The sequence below is a fragment of the Cebus imitator genome, unplaced genomic scaffold (genome assembly GCF_001604975.1).
Source record: "Cebus imitator isolate Cc_AM_T3 unplaced genomic scaffold, Cebus_imitator-1.0 Scaffold64, whole genome shotgun sequence".
Taxonomy (NCBI): domain Eukaryota; kingdom Metazoa; phylum Chordata; class Mammalia; order Primates; family Cebidae; genus Cebus; species Cebus imitator.
In genome coordinates, this window is record NW_016107379.1 from 438,473 (window position 1) to 459,747 (window position 21,275).

Here is a 21,275-nt window from a genome sequence, read left to right on the forward strand (position 1 = left end):
CCCCAGTCCCCCCACCCCCTGCTATCCTTCCCCTATTCCCCCCAGTCCCCAACTGGCCCCAGTGTATGATGTTCCCATCCCTCTGTCCGTGCGTTCTCGTTGTTCAATACCCACTTTTGAGTAAGAATACGTGGTGTTTGGTTTTTTGTTCTTGTGTCACTTTGCTGAGAATGATAGTTTCCAGCTTTATCCATGTCCCTGCAAAGGACATGAACTCATCTTTTTATGGCTCCATAGTATTCCATGGTGTATATGTGCCACATTTTCTTTATCCAGTCTATCACTGATGGGCATTTGCTGTACCATTTGACATTTCCACCAACAGTGCACAAGTGTTCCAATTTCTTCACATCCAAGTCAACACTTGTTGTTTTCTAATTTTTTGATAGTAACCATTCTGATGGGTGTGAGGAGTAGCAGGTATATATTGACATATATCATCAAACAAATGTCTCTTAGTTGTTATAGGCGATATGGACAATTGCGGAACATGATGCTTTGAACTTGGCCAGTTTCTATAACTGCCCAATGTGGATCTTATTTCCTTGCTCCCGAGCTGCAAGAACTTCTGCAGGAAAAAAGAAAAAAAAAAAAAAAGCCAGACACTGGCTTTCTGGCAATGTGGCTTCTGTTCATCTAAGTAGATCAATGCCATATATTGCCTGTGGTAGTCTCAATATAGATGAGGTGAAAAAGACTCCTGATGGGGATTACAAAACTCTAATACTGTTTAATCATGACTAGATAGTGTTTAATCATGACTAAATGCTTTATTTTCTCTTGAAATTTTAAGTATAATTTGCAGGAATGTTCTATGCTTTTGATTTTCTCTTTATAAAATGGGAATAATAATACATTTCCCATTAAAGCTTTAAATATTCATTAATAACTTTTGGGGTCACTTATATGTATAATTGACTTTATCTCAGAATGCATTTTCCGTGTATAATACTAACGTTCTCTCATTTGTAATTTAAAAAAATAAGGAAAAGAGCAAAAACATATTCAGTACATATTTGCACATTTAGAATGGGATACTTCTTATGGTTGTTTATTAGTATGTATTCTAATATATTGTTTGGTATTATTAGTGTATTAGTATTTAAGCATATCCTTCTGCAAATATCTAAATTAGTAGCAGTGCTTCAAATATGCCAACTGGCACACATTTATACAAGGACTATGAGTATAAAACTAGAGTTGATTCTACAATTTACTAGATGAAATATATTTTATAATTTTCTGAAGAGCACATTATTTTTCTTCATTTTAGAGTCCCTTTTCAGCTCCTCAAAAAAAATTAGCTGGGTTTCTGATATAGTTATTAGCTATATCCCTGATGGTATTTATTAATGATATCAACTCACACATTGTTATTATTAGGTCATAGAAAATGATAGCATTATGGGTTATATTTTTACTGTACCGACTCCTCAAGATAGATCATGTCATGACTGAAAAAAACTCCAAAACAAAACAACAACAAAAAACGTAATGTCCCACACAAGACCAAAGAGGAATGATTTTTGATAGAAATGATAATGTTAGTATATTGATTTAGTCAGCAGGCAGATTGTTTAATAAACCTTGTACATTTGCTTCCAAAGTGTCAAAAGAGTATGTAATGAATTTACACATTTGCTTCAAAATATCAAAGGCCTAGTTCAACAGACTCTTAAACCTCAGGTAGAGAATGTGGTGTTGGTTGAAGTTGTGCATTTCCCAGTGGGTGTCAGATTCACACTCTATTTATTCCTAATACAAACTTTTTTTAAGTTTAATTTTTATTTTTGCAGACAAGGGCTCACTCAGCCACCCAGGCTGGAGCACAGTGGCATAATCATGGCTCACTGTGGCCTCGATCTTCTGCCCAAGCAATCCTCCCACCTCAGTTACCCAAGTAGCTGGGAACACAGGCCCATTCCACCACACCCAGCTAATTTTGTTTACTTTTTGTAGAGATTAGGTCTCACTATATTGCCCATGGTGGTCTCAAACATCTGTGCTCAAGAGATTCTCCCTCCTTAGTCTTCCAAAATGCTTAGATTACAGTTATGAACCACCATGCCCGGCCCCTAGTGCAAACTTAATGTTAGATATCATTCACATCTATCAGGTAAAAAAAGATTTTTCAAAGTCCAATACTAGTGAAACTCTTCACAATATTAATATGCAACTTGTTATCTACTGTGTTAAAGCTATGGATAAGCCTCTCATTTGTTTCCCACAACAATCTTGAAAGATAAGTGTGCTTATCTCCATTGCATAGGTGATAGTAATGAGGCAGAGTCAAGGTAAGCAGCAACCTACCTAAAATCAGTCAGTTAGTGGCAGGGCTTTGTGTGTTTCCAAAATCTGGGCGATACCATATCTACATTTTTTTTTTTTTTTTTTTTTGCGGGGGTTGGAAGGGTGATAAACCACAATAGCAAAATTTTATATGACTCTAAGTTAATATTCTTAACATATAAGCAACTTTACTATGCTGCCTAGTAATAGGCAGTGAGGTTAAGGGAACTGATGTTATCACTAAGATGGAATAAAACAAAATAAATAAAAATTGTCAAGCAATGTCAATGAATAGAAGTATAGTTAAAAAAAAAAACAAAAAACAAAAACCAGTAGGACACAAAATAATAAAAGCAAACAGAGTATAGCCCCGACTGCTTCAACCCAAGGGGTATCAATTATCTACTGTCATGAAAATGCTGCATTAAAACCTACCCCAAAACTATGTGGTTTAAAACAACCACCATTTGTTCAGCTCACAAGTATATGGGTTGGCTGGGCTCAGTCCTGCTGCTGTAAACTGGCTCAGATGATCTTGGCTGGGCTTATTCCTCAGTCTGTGGTCAGTTTGTGAGTTGGCTGGGGCTGCCTGGTCTGGAATAGCTTTGGCTGGGATGACTAAAATCTGCTCCATATGACTTCCTAACTTCTTGCCGGCTAGCCTGACATATTCTGGCAGAGGCAGGGATCTAATGGAGAAAGGCATGGGCTTAGAACTGGCAGCCTGTTATTTCTGTACAAGTCTGTTAACCAAAGCAAGTCACAAGGCTAGCCCTGATGCAAAGGGTGGAGAAATAGATTCCACTTCTTTATGACAGAACTTGCAAATTTACATTGCAAAAAGTATAGATGTAGGGAAGGACATGTGAAAAATTGAGCACATTTTAAGAATAATTGGGGCCATTTTTAACTCCACAAAATAACTAACATTGTGAATTCTGTGTTCATTATTCTCTCTTCTTTTTTATATAATTTATTGTATTTATAGGTGTTCCTAAAAAAGGTATGTTTTAAATTTTAGTTGTTTTGACTTTACAAAGAGATGAAAGTACTAGATGTAATCTTTTGGGACTTACTTTTTCACGTAACATTTAATTACTAAGAATCATTCATATTATTGTGTCCTGCCCTTATTTGTTTTGGCCATCTGTGTAACATTCTACTGAATGTATTACCATGGAGTCTTATACTTTCTTGTTGATGGAGATTTGGGTTTCTTATACATTTTTTTCATGGTGAACAGAACGGCTATGTACATATCCCTGAATGCACATAGGCAATAGTTTCTACTGGGTGCATGCTATACACTGGAATGTACCAGATGTAGAGTATTATGTGAATATTTAACCTTACCTCCAAGTAGCTAAAACAATTTCCCCCTCTAACACCAATTAATAAAATATCTTTTGGCTCTACATTCTAGTACTTGTCCTAATTTGGTTTGTTTTTGCCATTCAGCTATTTTAAAAGTAGTTTTTCTTTGTGCTCTTGATTTATGTTCCAAATCACTGAATATGTTAAATTGAAAACCTCTCGGTCATTTGGTCATTTCTTGGATTATTGGTCATTTGTGTTTCTCTTTTGTGAAAAGCCTAGTCATGTCTTTTGCACTTTTTAAAACTCTATTATTTGTGCTTTTCTTTTTTATTTGGAGGAACATTTTATTTTATTTTATTTTCCATTTATTTATTTTATTGCATTTTAAGTTTTGGGGTACATGTGAAGAACACGCAAGATTGTTGCATAGGTACACATGTGGCAGTGTGATTTGCTGCTTTCCTTCCCATCACCTACATCTGGCATCTCTCCCCTTGCTATCTCTCCCCAACTCCCCATCCCCCACCGTCCCTCCCCTATTTCCCCCCAACTGACACCAGTGTGTAGTGCTCCCCTCCCTGTGTCCATGTGTTCTCATTGTTCAACACCTGCCTATGAGTGAGAACATGCGGTGTTTGATTTTCTGCTCTTCTGTCAGTTTGCTGAGAATCATGGTTTCCAGGTTCATCCATGTCCCTACAAAGGACACAAACTCATCGTTTTTGATGGCTGCATAATATTCCATGGTGTATTGTGCCACATTTTCCCTGTCCAGTCTATCATCGATGGGCATTTGGGTTGGTTCCAGGTCTTTGCTATTGTAAACAGTGCCGCTATGAACATTCGTGTGCATGTGTCCTTATAGTTGAATGATTTATAATCCTTTGGATATATACCCAGTAATGGGATTGCTGGGTCAAATGGAATTTCTATTTCTAGGTCCTTGAGGAAGTGCCACACTGTCTTCCACAATGGTTGAACTAATTTACACTCCCACCAACAGTGTAAAAGTGTTCCAGTTTCTCCACATCCTCTCCAGCATCTGTTGTCTCTAGATTTTTTAATGATCACCATTCTAACTGGCGTGAGATGGTATCTCAATGTAGTTTTGATTTGCATTTCTCTGATGACCAGTGATGATGAGCATTTTTTCATATGTTTGTTGGCCTCATGTATGTCTTCTTTTGTAAAGTATCTGTTCATATCCCTTGCTCACTTTTGAATGGGCTTGTTAGTTTTTTTCTTGTAAATCTGTTTTAGTTCTTTGTAAATTCTGGATATCAGCCCTTTGTCAGATGGGTAAACTGCAAGAATTTTTTCCCATTCTGTTGGTTGCTGATTCATTCTAATGACTGTTTCTGTTGCCGTGCAGAAGCTGTGGAGTTTGATTAGGTCCCATTTGTCTATTTTGGCTTTTGTTGTCAATGCTTTTGGTGTTTTGGTCATGAAGTCCTTGCCTATGCCTACGTCCTGAATGGTTTTGCCTAGATTTTCTTCTAGGGTTTTTATGGTGTTAGGTCTTATGTTTAAGTCTTTAATCCATCTGGAGTTAATTTTAGTGTAAGGTGTCAGGAAGGGGTCCAGTTTCTGCTTTCTGCACATGGCTAGCCAGTTTTCCCAATACCATTTAATCAACAGCCAACATCATACTGAATGGGCAAAAACTGGAAGCATTGCCCTTGAAATCTGGCACTAGACAAGGATGCCCTCCCTCACCACTCCTATTCAATATAGTACTGGAAGTTCTAGCCAGAGCAATCAGCTAAGAAAAAGAAATAAAGGGTATTCAAATAGGAAAGGAGGAAGTCAAATTGTCCCTATTTGCAGATGACATGTTTGTATATCTAGAAGACCCCATCATCTCAGCCCAAAATCTCCTTAAACTGATAAGCAACTTCAGCAAAGTCTCAGGATACAAAATCAATGTGCAAAAATCACATGCATTCCTATACACCAATAACAGACTTAAAGAGAGCCAAATTAAAAACGAACTGCCATTCACAATTGCCACAAAGAGAATAAAATACCTAGGAGTACAACTAACAAGGAACGTAAAGGACCTCTTTAAGGAGAACTACAAGCCACTGCTCAACGAAATAAGAGAGGACACAAACAGATGGAGAAACATTCCATGTTCATGGTTAGGAAGAATCAATATTGTGACAATGGCCATACTGCCCAAAGTAATTTACAGATTCAATGCTATCCCCATCAAGCTACCAATGACCTTCTTTGCAGAACTGGAAAAAAACACCTTAAACTTCATATGGAACCAAAAGAGAGCCTGCATAGCCAAGTCAATTCTAAGCAAAAAGAACAAAGCAGGAGACATCACACTACCGGACTTCAAACTATACTACAAGGCTACAGTAATCAAAACAGCATGGTACTGGTACCAAAACGGAGATATAGACCAATGGAACAGAACAGAGGTCTCGGAGGCAACACAACATATCTACAGCCATCTGATCTTTGACAAACCAGACAAAAACAAGCAATGGGGAAAGGATTCCCTGTTTAACATTTTATTTAAATATATTTTTTACCTATATTTCAAACAGTTTCCCAGTTAATCATTTGTCTTTTTTAAATTTAAGGTGCTTTCAACAGTCAGAATGTGAAATTAACTTGGGCATGAGATTATTGGGAGTCACAGAGTAAGTTAGACATGTGCCTTTGCTTGTGTGTAGAGCAGAAATGTATACTGGTCTCTTCTCCACATGTGCCCTAGGTTATGTACTGCTATTTGAGGAAATGGCTAAGAATGGTAGAGTCCCAGAAGGGCTCTGATGTAAATGGGAGAAATGGGCAAGAAAATTACTTACTTTTTTAAAAATTGAATTTCTAGAATGAAAACATAACTTTTGCTGCTTTCTTCCAAATCATTGTAACATTTTTTTTATATCTTTGAGTTTCTGCATTCCTAAGCAATAAAATGGTTATGTGGTATCTTGAAAACTAACCAGACATTGGTGGTGTGTGCCTGTAGTCCCAGCTACTTAGGAGGCTTAAGTAGGAGAATTGCTTGAGCTCAGGAGGCAGTGGTTGCAGTGAGCTGAGATAGCACCACTGTACTCCAGCCTCGGCACCTGAAGTGAGAGTCTTAAAAAAAAATGTGTGTGTGTGTATGTGTGTGTGTATATATATATATATAATACATATATATATTATACATACATATATATATATACATACGTTTTATACATACATATATATACACACACACACACAATTTTATACATCCATATATATATACACACACACATTTTATACATATATATATGTATACACACACAGACACATACACCCCTGATAAATATATATGTTAATAAACTATATAATTGTGACTTAACCTACTTATGAACTGAGAATTTGTACATTATTAGTATCTTCATAAAGGTAAATAGAAAAAGAAAAAAATGAAAAATTGTAGCTGGTTCCAAATATTATTATTTATAATAGGTCAAAGTAAAATATTTGAGTTATTGTCAACTCGAAAACCCTCAGAAATGTATCTCTAGATAATACGTTCAAGTATTTAATGCAGGTTTCAGAAAATGTGTTTGTAATGTGTAGTATTATAGAGTACAAATTAAAATTATAGAATTCAAATTAGATTTAAAATGTACTAGTACTTGCCATTTTTACAAATATATTGATAAAGTTTCCCATATATTTTAGCCTTTGATTTGTTTTGTTGTTGCTATTGTTTGCTTATAAAACATTCGTACAAAGTTTGTTAGATTATATCATTCTTGATTTAGAAAAAAATAAATTTCTACATACATATCATGAGAAAAACATCTTTTTAAAATGTCATCAAGATACAAGTATTGATGGTTATTTCATGGATTGCATAGATTTTTGTTTTCACAGCTTTACTATTTTAGCTGTTACAGAAAGTAGAAAAATTCTCTGAAGCAGTACACTTCCAAATTTGATCCTTACTGACAGGAATTATTTGAAGCACCTGAAATATGATATGAGCCTTGGACAAAAGTACCACAGATGATAGCACACATGAGTACAAAGCAAAGAGACTTAGAAAGAGCATTATATTTTTGGAAAAAAAGAGCCAGCACACCACTTCACTTGGAATGTTTTATCAAGAGAGGGATACAGAAGTGAAAAGTAATCCTTCTGCTTTGTTTGGCGTTATTTCTCTGGTCGATCTTGGTCTTTGAATTTGGCAAGAGTGTGGAGACTCTGGAGAAGGTCCAGTGAAGATCAGCAGAAGTGATGTAAGGAATGGAGACTAGCTCCTAAGAGAGGGCTCAGTGGGATCAGGACTGTTTAACTTGGAGAAGGGAAGACGAAGGGGTGATTTAACTGTCTTCAAGTATTTGAAAGGTTATTATAGGGAAGATGCAGAACAGATGTTCTTTACGTCCACAGGAGACCAAATAAAAGGAAATGCTTTTAAATTGTAGCAAGAGAAAAAGTTCAGTTAGTCATAAAGAGGGACATAAGTATAAAGAAGATATTAAACACTGAAACAGGTAACCAAGGAATATGGGGAAATTTAATCCTTAGAGATTTTTCAAAACTAGGAATAGATAGCCATCTTTCTTCGATAATTTACGTGTCCTCCCACCTCAGTGCAGGGAACTACCCTATATCTCCTTCTGAAACTCTTACAACTCTCAAGAGTCTATGCATGTTTTATTCCCCCTGGTGAGAGTTAATTAGGACCGTATATCCAAGGACAGAAGCTAGAATTCAGCAGAGGCAGAGATCAAAGGGCTACCTGGTATTTCCATGGTTATCTCCGATCTCTTCCTAGCCAAACAGGTATTGGTGACTAGACTAGGGAAGAGAAAATATTTCTTATCCATTCATGCGTAGAACTGTATTGCATGTGGCCATTTTCTTTAAACTTTCTAAATTAGCAATGATCATTCAGGAAATAATAACAGCTAATGTTATATTGAAGATCAAGCATTGCATTAATTATCTCACTTGTCACTAGCTGGTGGTATGTTTCTCCTTTCACAGATAAAGAAATAGACTAAGAGAAATTTAATCATTAGCTTAAGGTCCTTCAACAGGTGAATGCAGAATTCAAACCTTGGCCTGCTTGTCTGCTTTTTTTTCTATTCTAGGAAGAAGTTGTACATATTTAGAAACATTTTTCCTTAATACATGGAAGCTTTTGTTAATATTAAGAATTATGTTGGCTCTGAAAAGTAATAATCTGAATTAGGAGAATATAAAGAAATGTGTGCTAAATGAATGAAGACCAAGACTTAGGTTTCAGGTAAAATTTGGTAATGCTTGATATGTGTCATAATTAAGTTGCTCTTCTCCACTAAAATAGTATTGGATATAACCAAGGATATTTATTTCCTTTGGCTGTTGGACCCATTATTGGGATAATTGAATGCTGGCCTCTTGAATCATACAAGGTTTGCAATTCAAATAATCCATGGAGTTTGAGCATCTATATTTTCAAAAGCCATGAGTGACATGAGATATTAAAAATTTCAACAGTGAAGTTAAATTTTAGAGGAAATTTGAAGAAACAGAATTTATATGTATATGTTGGCACTTAGTTCACTAATTCTTAATTGTCCTCAATCATTACTTCATTTAGTTTTATCACTGCCTAAGGTTTTCTTAGAGTTAACTTTTTCTGAATCTTTGTATTTCAAGTAAAAAATATAGTACTCTGGGAAAAATCCAGAAGGATGAAAGGAAATAATCTAAATTTTTAATTGAAGATTTAGACATTTGTATGCTATAGTATTTATTCTTTAGAAAAATGGTACCTTTTTCATTTATTTAATAAAAATTTTTGAAGACCTGAAGCTATATATTATGCATTATTGATTTGTTAGTAAAAATGTGTATTCTTTCACTATTTTTTGTTACTGTTTTTTTATGATATTTTCTGATCCCTATAAACTTATGAGACAAATAGATGTCAAGAGCCCTTGAATGATATTTTCTAGGATAAGATTTCTCTTTGTCCATATTCTCTTTTGCATTATGTAATTTAGACTTATTTTGCTTCATAGTAAAGAGGATGAGAGAACAGATATGTATTAATATAATAGTAATAATAAATAACATTTATTGAACATTCACTCCCAGTGCCCATAGAGGGTATCATCTACAGTGTATTCTATGCAGTGGCTTGCGTTCTATAAGTACTACTCTGAAAGCTTTTCATGTATTGTTTCTTCAAATCCTCAAGTCATCCAATGAACTAGGGGCTTGTATTAGGTCCTTATATGGAATAAGAATGTAATTCACAGAGAGGTTAAGTACCTTATGTAGGTCCCTCAGCTAGTAAATAGGGAAGTTAGAATTCATAACCAAGCAATCTAGTGACCATGCTTTTAGTCTTGTACTGTGCTTCCCTTCTATTGGAGACCACTTGCCTATGCAAAATTTCACAGTCTTTTTTTTTTTTTTTTAATGGAGTTTCACTCTTGTCACCCAGGCTGGAGTGCAGTGGCACAATCTCGGCTCACTGCAAACTCCACCTCCCAAGTTCAGGCGATTCTCCTGCCTCAGCCTCCCGAGGACCTGGGACTACAGGTGCACACCACCACGCCCAGCTAATTTTTGTATTTTTAGTAGAGACCGGATTTCATCATGTTGGCCAGGATGGTCTTGATCTCTTGACCTTGTGATCTGCCCGCCCTGGCTTCCCAAAGTGCTGGGATTACAGACGTGAGCCACCACACCCGGCCCAGTCATCATTTTAACTGTTCCAAGCTTCTGCACTTCATTTCTGATCAATATTTAATCCACATTTAATCCTTTTTTTCTGCTTATTAAACAGGAAGCATAAAAACATTATAATTCAAATATATATGTGTATATTATAAGCTACTACTAAATGAATGTGTTTTCATGACACATTTTGAGATACAAAGTTAAGCAAGAAAGAACCCCTTTAAGAAGCTTACAGTTCACAGAGGAATAACACATAAACTCAACTAAATATATTGCTTGAAGTGGAAATGTGCTGACATAAACAACATATTCCAGTAGCACAGAGGAGCAAGTGCCGCATTTTTATTTGGTGAGTGTGGTGCCGTGGACCTTACCTCAGTGAGAGAAAGCTGAAGGATTTGTATCAAGTAAGGTAACTAGAAGACATGAGCGTAGACAACATGCAGTATAAAAAATGGGAACATTTTTCCATCAGCTTTACTCACCGAGGATGCTGAGGAATGCAGCAACATATAGACACGTGTCTCAATTATTTACTGGATTTTTTTTTTTTTAAGAGATGATCTCTCCATGTTGGCCAGGCTGGTCTCAAACTCCTGACCTCAGGTGATCTGCCCACCTTGGCCTCCCAAAATGCTGGGATTACAGGCATGAGCCACCATGCCTGGCCGCTAGATTGTTAATATCAGGAAATGACCCCTTTCACACACATACCTATCCATTCACCTGTCATTCATGTTTTCACCAAATCCCTGGTTAAAGGAATCTCAGTTCATTGGGATGGCAATTATCTTCCTTAATGGGTATGCATCCTTCAGCCTCAAAAAGATTTAGAATGTAGTATAAAAGTGTTTAAGATTCAGAATTTTAGCATTAATATTTGTGTTTTATAGAAGACTGTGTTCAGGTTTAGAATGTATTATATATTCATAAAATAAGAGAGTTCAGCCTTTTGAAATGGTAGCCTCATAACTTTTAAGTTAAAATATGCAATTGAGAATGTGTTCTCAACTTGTGTGAGAAGAGAATGGACCTTATTTGCATCCCAAAATCATCTGTACAATAACATCAAAAGTATGGGTGAAAGTTTAATTAGAGTGAGTTTAACAGAGAATGGAAAGAGTGAAATTGCATAGTAAGTACAGATCCAAGTATAAAGCCCCACATTGCTGTCATTCCTTGAGCATTGACTATGGTGCTGGTTGTTGCTTTAAAGCCTTACACTTAGGTGATTGTGAAAGCAGTAGGCATCCCAGAAAGGGACCAGAGTGGGAGAAGATAACAAGACTGTATGTGAGCTCACCTGTGACACCTTTCGGGGTGGGACCCAGGAGCTAGAGATGTTTACAGCTGGGTAGACGGAAAATAACATCTGCAAATTTAGCTTATTAACTTTAATGAAGCCTGATTTGTACCCACAGACTTTAGAGCTGAGACATAGTTTACCTGAGTAAAAACAAAAGAAGAAAGGAAATCTGGGACAGTGAAGGGACTAAGAAACTGTAGGAACTATAGAGAGTGGATGTGTTAGCAATTCCAGATGAAAGAAACAAAAATTCATTATTTGTCTGGGCCTCACGAGGCATGAAAGTCCAGGACCTCAAAGTCAGGAAATAAAGTTGATGCTTTGTTCTTCTCCAGATCCTCGTGGCCACTCATTCCTGCATTTGTATGTATGTTTGTATCATTTTTTTTTTTTTTTTGCCTTTAACTGGCAAACCTGCTTCTCTATTTCTCTGTGTTTTTGCCATAAAATTACTGTTGCAGTGTTTTATCTTTCTGTCCAAGCACTTAGAAATTGACAAAAGTTGTGAGTCATAATTGCAAATTTCCAGGAGAGAAAAATGTGAGTGACCCAGGTTCAGTAATTTCTGGTTAAGATGGCAGAATCATCTGGCCCATGTTCATCTTTATAAGCATGAATATCACCTCTGAAAAGAAGACTCAGTTATCTTCTCGGAGCCAGGTGTGAGAGGCATGCAAGAAACGAATGGACATTTTTATGTAGCGAGACATGTCTGGAAAATGCAACTAGAGAAGAGTATTATTCCCAATCCAATTTTTAAATATAAGTCAGTTTAAAACGTTTGTTCACCCAGAATATCAAAGGATTCATATTAGTTTTAAAATAGTTTTTCATCAAGTTTAAGGAATGAAATGAAGCACAGTAATTAGGTCAATGGTTTTCAAAGCTTTTTGTTGTTGTTCCTTCAGCAGAATATTTTTGCAAATTAAATCTCATGTGCAGCTCCACAAGATAAAAAAGACTTAAGGGGGATGCTGTGGCTGAAGTATTGTCGAGAGTCATGGAATCCTCCCTGCCCATCCCCTGAAGGACGTATGTTATATTCTAACAGGCTCCATTTTCTACTTCTATTACTAACCCCCTCTGTACCAACAACATCCACATGGAAGTACTCTTGAGTTACCTCATGGAAATTTCATCTTTCTTGGCATATTTATTTACATACATGTACTCTTCATTTTGGCACATGTATTTTGTGTGAAAAGATTCATACACATTTGTGTTAAGTACCACTAAGGGTGGGACTATTCTCTTTTGGTTCACCATTGTGACCCCACCTATCCAAACCACTGCTTGAAACATAGAGGTGCTGAAGCAATAGTTGCACTGAATGAATATGTATAAATTAATAAAATTACATAGATGGGGACAACCTCATTATTTTAAAGATTCTCCTAACAAAAGTCTAGTGGTTTTTCAATAAATACTTGCTAAATTAAGTTAACTTAAAAAATGAAAATGTAACCTCTATCATTTATATTACTTGGTAATGTTACAATTGTGGCAGTGACAACATAGCTAACAAAATTTTGGCAGACTTTCTGGATGAGCAAACTTTTGGTGGGGCCTAAGAAATGACTTACAAAGTTAGAAGTTGCTACTAATTTTCTATGTTTGTATTTTCCCAAATAAATCTATATTACAAAGGAGGTCAATAAAAAATACTCATAAACATTTATTATTTACATAAAAATCACTGCTCTTACACAGTATAGTCAAGTACTAATTTGTGTATCAATCTATGGGAACATATTGAATCTGAATGAAATAAATTTTTGAATTTTGTTTTTCATCTACATTTTAAATCTGGTTGCTAAAATAGTAGTTTAACTGTTAGTTTTATATAATTTTCACATAACAATTGTTAATATATACATGGAAATACTGTTTTACTTTGAAATATGTACATTGTAAAAAAGTTAAAGTATTTATTTATGCTGTAGACATTTGTTCCAATTATAATTTCATCAATAGATACAATTCAAACCTCAGAAATAGGAACTTATAAATTAATTTTTAGTAAAAATAAAATTTTAGACTTTTCTGAGGATTTGTTGTATTATAGGGAATATCTCTCTACTGAAAGGATTTGTAGCAGTTGAAGTTGCTCCTTAAGTCTCAGTAAAATATTGAAAAGCTATGTTTAAGAGTCTGACATACATACATGCATAGGGTGATTACTATAGGCTGAAATTGATGGATTTGTTTTGTTTGATTTTCACAAAGCTACAGAGCTATACAGAGCTATACAGAACTGAACATTAGGGCAGGTTGAGTATTGTGCTCTGTGGACAGGATTAAAGTGGGTATAATTTCTGATGAAACAAACAGTAAAAAAGCAAATAGGAGAAATTATTGTAATGGCTTTTTGAAGAGCATTCTTTCCTGAAAAGCTGTTGAAAGCAAGTACAAATTTTTATTAGTATACATGCTAGAATACCAGGTGACACCCATCCTTTGGAACTCTGGCACTGGGGTTGTTAAAATTTAGGCTTATATGGAAAATATCTTGACTGTGGGTTGTGTTTGTGACAGTCAACTTGACTTTGAAATTTAAAATTGTGCTTTTGTTATGTAACAAACTTGTTATGAATTCGTGTCCTGATCATAATTTTCCTTATACATATTTTTATATTTTTCAATTATTTAATTTTGTTAGGTTTTCACAAAAGACCTTCTGTCCTTTCCTCAGAGGTTTATAATTTAGAACATGTAGCTGAAAATGCATTAAAAGCATATGTAGCGAATACAGACTCTTACCATAAGTGAAAATAGCAGGACTACTTGTCTGATATTGTAAATCTATATATTTCTGCCAACCAGAAATAAATACAGCAAGTTTCTCTATGACATTTCAATATATTTCCATATATTTATCTTATCAGTTATTAATTTGAGTAAAATGAGAATAACTCCAAAAGGATGCCATTATAACAAGCTAACCAGATAAAAGATGCTTTATACATTGCATGATTGTATTATAGCTATTTACCTAAAGACTCATTTATAATGATCTCCTTGAGTATAAATGTAGCAGCTTGGGAATTTGGTAAGATTCATAACATTGACATTCTGAAAAAGGAGGTATGGGGCAGGAGTCTACCACAGCAGCTCACCAACAGTAAAGTGGTCTTATTGTTACTGGAAAGGGGTCCTTATCTAGACTCCCAAAAAGGGGCTCTTGGATCTCATGCAAGAAAGAATTCAGGAGGAGTCCACAGCATAAAGTGAAAGCAAGTTTATTAAGAAAATAAAGAATAAAGAATGGCTACTCCATAAGCAGAGCAGCAGCCTGAGCTGCTGGTTTGCCATGTTTATGGTTATTTCTTGATTATATGCTAAACAAGGGGTAGATTATTTATTCATAAGGTTTCTGGGAAAAGGGTGGGCAATTTCTGGAACTGAGAGTTCTTCTTTTTAGACTATACGGTAACTTCCTGATGTTGCCATGGCATTTGTAAACTGTCATGGTGCTGGTGGGGGTGATTTCTGGTATGCTAATGCATTGTAATGAGCAATGAGGGCAACCAGAGGTTACTCTTGTTGCCATCTTGGTTTTGGTGGGTTTTAGTGGGCTTCTTTACCACAACCTGTTTTATCAGAAGGTCTTTATGACCTGTATGTTTTGTTAACTTCCTGTCTCATTGCGTGACTTAAAATGCCTCACCTCCTGGGAATGCAGCCTGGCAGGTCTCAGCCTTATTTTACCCAGTCCCTATTCAAGATGGCATTGCCCTGATTCAAACACCTCTTACACTATCCCTGGATGTGAGGTTAAATATGAATACTCAACTTGGTACTGGTGGCTCTTTCCTTGAAGTGGTTACTCTTCAGTTTCCATTTTGATGATAATCAGCCACTTTTACATTAACAGATGGATTAGCCCTTTGTTTCACAATTGGGTGTCAATTTGAAATACAATCATATTTCCTGTTCTGTTATACTTTAGATTGCTTTCAGTGCATCCCACTCCAGATGCAGGATGATGCATTGTCATTTGGGTAGGTTTTGACAAGGAGTGATTGTAACGTGCCCCACCATTGTATGGCTTCCAAAACTGTCTCTGCTTTTCTGTGTATATATACATGTATATGTATATGTGCTTGTGTATATATATGTGTGCTATTCACCATCCCAGGCCCTTTTTGCCCTTCTGTCCCTTCCACCATGGGAGGACATAGCATATCTCCCTTCCAGAGGATAAAGTGACAAGGTACCATTCTAGAAGCAGACACAGCCCTCAGCAGACACTAGATCTGCTGGTGCCTTGATCTTGAACTTCCCAGCCTCTAGAACTGAGCAAAGAAATTTCTATTATTTATAAATCCCTAAGTCTGTGGTATTTTGTCATAGCAGCATAAATGGACAAAACCAGGTATTTATATACATATTTGCCAGGACTAATTTAGAAAGCCAATTAGAGATTTTGGGCCACTGGACAGTCTGGGACAATATATATGGAAATAACTAACTCTTGAATCACTGTAAATTTTTTTATCTTGGAAGATGTACAGCAAGCCCTACCAGTCTATGGCTTCCACATCTGTCTTTGTTCTTCTGTATATATGTGTGTGTGTGAGTGTGTGTGTGTGTGTATCTATACACACACACACGCATGTATATGTATGTGTGTATATGTTATATGTTTGCTATTTCACCTAAAGAATTTCTTTTTTTAAAAAAATGTATTATACATTGATAAATGATAGTTATATATATTTATAGGATACAAAATAGTGTTATGAATTTTGAGTACAATGTGGAAAGATTAAATTAAGCAAATTAATATATTCATCACCTCAAACATTTAACATTTGTGTGATTAGAACGTTAGAAATATATGATGAATGTTAGAAATGTATGAATAGAACTAATAATCGAGTTCTGCACACCTTGTACACTAGTGATATTGAAATGTACAGAACTTGATTATTAGTTCTATTTATCACACTGTGCAACTGATCTAAAAAAAATCAAACTTATTCCTCCTAAGGCTTTGTATCCTTTGACTATCATTTTTCCATTTCCTCCAACCCCCACCCTCTTGTAACCACCATTCTATTCTCTGCTACTACGAGTTCAATTGTTTTAGATTTCACACAGAAGAGAAAGCATGCAGTATTTGTCCTTATGTATTTGGCTTATTTTATTTAACATAATGTTCTCTGTTTTCATCAATGTTGTCAGAAATGACAGAGTTCCTTCTCTTTTTAAGGCTGAATAGTATTCCATTGTGTACATATACCACATTTTCTTCATTCAGTCATCCATCCCTCCCTTCATGGACACCTAGGTTGTTGATTCTGTAACTTGTCTATTGTTAATAGCACTGTGATAAGCATGGGAGTGCAGATATCTCTTTGATACACTGATTTTCCTCATTTTGGGTATATACCTGTTACCAGCAGCAAATCTGTATCTGTACAGGTCGCAGCAACCTCAGTTCTTGCCTCTTCAGAAGAAAGAATTCGACTGAGGACCGTAAGGCAGAAGGAGAGACCCTGGCAAGTTTAGAGCAGGAATGAAAGTTTGCTAAAAAGCTTTAGAGCAGGAATGAAAAGAAGTAAAGTGCACTTGGAAGAGGGCCAAAAGGGCAACTTGAGAGTTCAAGTGTGCTGTTTGAACTTTGACTTGGGGTTTTATATGTTGGCATACTTCTGGGGTCTTGCATTCCTTCTCCCCTGATTTTTCCCTTGAGGAGGGCTATTCACATGCACAGTGGCCTGCCAGTGCTTGGGAAGGGGGCATGCACATTGTGTTTACTGGAGTCGTACACATGCTTACTTGAGGTGTCCTTTCCTTACCAATCTAGCATTCCTATAAGAAGGTAATTTACCAGTGAAACTCTACCATTTTGCCTCCTAATGCACATACTTGAGTCCACTTGCCCAACTCCTGAGATCTTATTGGGAAGCCTGTGATCACCAATTTCAGGTTTTTTTCTATCTATTGGAAGACTGCCTTTCCCTGGTACCGACTGCAACCAATTATTATTTTACAGAGACTGTTAACAACCACCTGATCATCACCTGATGGTCTCCTGAGATTTCCAATGTGGGGTCCCTCTCCTGCCCTGCTCATGCCTGACTACCTACCCATTATAACATACCTAGTAGTGGGATTATTGGATCATGTTATTACTATTTTTAGTTTCTTGAGGAACCTTCATACTGTTTTTTATATGATGTACTAATTTACATTCCCAGCAACAGTGTACAAGGTTTTCCTTTTTTCCATAAACTTTTCTTAGGAGGCAAGAGAAAACTTTACCTTTGCCCTCTGAAAGTTCGCTGAGTAATTAACTGAAAACAGGCAGATGAGTTGGAGAAATGGCAGACACATTTATTGACATGCACATGGGGGAGAAGCACAAAGTGATTATCACCTCCCCATGGGGTTCAGAAGTGTATATACCATTTTGAGGTTACAGAAAGAGTGGCGACCTGATCTTTGTCAAGCAGGTTATAGTGGCAGAATGGGTCATGGGAGGGGGAGAAGAGCAGGCCTGTCTAGCAAATGTGGTCCTATGATGTAAATGAAACCTCGCAGGTAGCAGCTGTCAGAGGGAATAGATGGTAAATGTTTCTTTCAGACCTTTACAGGTGTCAGTCTCTCAGTTAATCTTTCCCAGATCTGGACAAAGAAAAGCCTCAGAAAACCTGTTTCCATTAATGCAGATTCTCTATAAAAGCATATCTCTCCCACAAAAGGCAAGTTTGCAGGGGAACTTCTGTTTGCAGGCCCTCTGAACAGTCATCTCAAAATATGTCAAAGAAGTATATTTTGAGTGAGATATTTTGATTTTTTAAATCTCCAATACTTGTTATCTTTTGTCTTTTTGGTAACAGCCACAAATGTAAAGTGATATTTGTTTGTGATTTTATTTTGCATCTTCCTACATACTGATTAGTGATATTAAGTTTATTTTCATGTATCTGTTATCCATTTGTATGTCTTCTTTTAAAAAATGTCTATTTAGGTCCTTTGCTCATTTCTTAATCAGATTGTTTTCTTTTTATGGAGTTGAGTTCCTTATATGTTTTGAATATTTACCCCATGTCAGATGTATGTCATGTCAATCTTTTCCCACAGTCTGGAGGTTGTCTCTTCACTCTGTTATTGTTTCCTTTGATGTGTGTCCTTTGATTCTTATATCTTGTTTTGTTCTCACTAAAACACAGCTCTGGTTTTGCTACCTTCTAGCTCCAATCCCTTTAATAGGTTTCCTTCACCTATTGCTCCAGCCCACTTTGCACATCAATTTTGCTGCAGCTCCTTTCATATTTACTTTCACCAAAATTGCTCACTACACTGCACAAAAAGCCTTGGACTGACCCCTTCTTGGCCTTTCCATGCTCTTTTGCTTGTTCATTTGTGGAATAATCATATATTGGGGCTTGCTTGGTGCCAGGGTCTGCTTTGTTCTTTCCACCAAGAAGGAAATGACCTCTTTCCTAATCTCCTCATATATAATCCTATCCATTATTCATAGCCAGCTGAATACTCATGCAGCCTTTCTTGATATATACTGATAGCCCCACTCTCCAATCCTGGGATCACATAACCTTTTATTATATGATCTGTATTTTTCTAATAAGTCACGTTCTGTTTTGCATTCTCATTACTTATGTAAGTGCCTCTATTAGATTACAGTCTCCTTGAAGACACAGACTGTGGTTTAGTTAGTCCTTCTGGTTCCCCTGTCAGCTCTAGCATGATATTTTGTAAGTTCTCTTAAGGATTTGTGAAACAAATAACTAAGACTAGATTTTATACCACTTAAATACATACTGATTTCTATATGGAAAAATTAGAAAACCAAGAGATTTACTTTACAATGTTATACAGTCTTGGTACAGAATTATTACTTAGAATTATTCAGAATAATTAGCACTTACTTGTTACTTATAGTCAAAGGAATTATTTCCTTCTGGCTCTTACTTATTTAAAATATTTACATGAAGAAGAAGAAGAAGAAGAGAAGGAGAAGGAGAAGGAGAAGAAGAAAGAAGAAGAAGAAGGAGAAGAAGGAGGAAAAAAAGAAGATAAAATAACTTTATGTACACAAAATTAGTTTTTGAAGCTGGGTTTCTCAGACCCCTTAGAAGTAGGACTTCACAAATGAACTTGAGGAGGTCTTGGAATTCCATGAAGTTAGATGCAAATCTTCAGGATGAGTTAGTAGTTTTCATCTAATTTTCAAAGAGATCTTTTACACAAAACCAAAACTAAATAAAACCTCAGTGTTCTAATTCATCTGCTTTATCCATTTACTTTCCTCTGGCATTTCAAAGAATGCCACTATATATGAAAGGACTTTTAAAAACTAAGTTCTATATGTTAAATTAATTTTAGAGATTAACATGGTTGCCAGCAAAACTCCATGACATAGAAACTACTAATTAGTGAGACAAGTGAATGTCAAGGGTAGTGTTTTTTTCCCCCTCCCCATCTTCCTAGGATAAGATGAAGTCAATAGACCTAAGGGCTGATGAATAATTATGAAAGAGAGTATGATTTGTTCCTTAAGTACTAAAAGAGAGTAAAAAAATATACTACCTTGCTTAATGACTGCAGACATGATGCTTTCATTCCACTAAGTCTCTACTTAAAACCATATAGCATAGTTCAGTGCCCTGTAAAGTTATTTGTATAACACACGAGATGGGAAGCAGACCTCTGTAGTTTATGAAATAAGTAGCTTTTCAGCTCATTCATCTCACAGGATGGGTATTTCAGTGCTGCTTAAAAAAAAAGAAAAAAAATTCCTTAGTTTAGCCCTCCATGAGCCAGCTATTTTTCTAACTGCATCTCCTACTATGTCCGTAGGCAGATCCTAAGTTCCTGACAGATGAGATTACTTGCAGGGTCTTGTACTTTTTCAAGTTTCTGCTTTTTCTCATCCCGTTGTTTCTTCTCTACCTGTAATTATTGAATTTTATTATTTACCTAATCAGTTCTTATTAAATATCTTGGGCCAGGATCATGTACTGTGAGTAAGCGTATACTCATAGTGAGTATACTTAAATGCCCTGGCCATGTAAATACAGTAAAATAAACTATTAGTAGATGGTCAATATGCTTGTCTTGCATGAATGTAAAGTACAAGAATTTATGGGTGGCACTGGGGAATGAGGTAGCTTCTCAAGGATGATTTAGGCAGAAAAAGTTACTGGTGATCATTAAAAAATCTGGAGATAACAGATGCTGGAGAGGATGTGGAGAAATAGGAACACTTTTACACTGTTGGTGGGAATGTAAACTAGTTCAACCATTGTGGAAGACAGTGTGGTGCTTCCTCAAGGACCTAGAAATAGAAATTCCATTTGACCCAGCAATCCCATTACTGGGTATATACTCAAAGGATTATAAATCATTGTATTATAAAGACACATACACACGTTATGTTCATAGCGGCACTGTTTACAATAGCAAAGACCTGGAACCCAATCAAATGCCCGTCAACGATAGACTGCACAAGGAAAATGTGGCACATATATACCATGGAATACTATGCAGCCATAAGAAATGATGAGTTTGTGTCCTTTGTAGGGACATGGACGCGTCTGGAAACCATCATTCTCAGCAAACTGACACAAGAACAGAAAATCAAACACCACATGTTCTCACTCATAGGTGGGTGTTGAACAGTGAGAACACATGGACACAGGGAGGGGAG

At 36.2% G+C, this 21,275-nt stretch overlaps 1 protein-coding gene across 3 annotated transcripts in view; it reads left to right on the plus strand.

Moving 5' to 3' along the window:
• Positions 1-21,275, plus strand: part of CFAP299 (cilia and flagella associated protein 299) — a 664,079-nt gene that overhangs the window by 54,795 nt on the left and 588,009 nt on the right. The window lies entirely within an intron of this gene.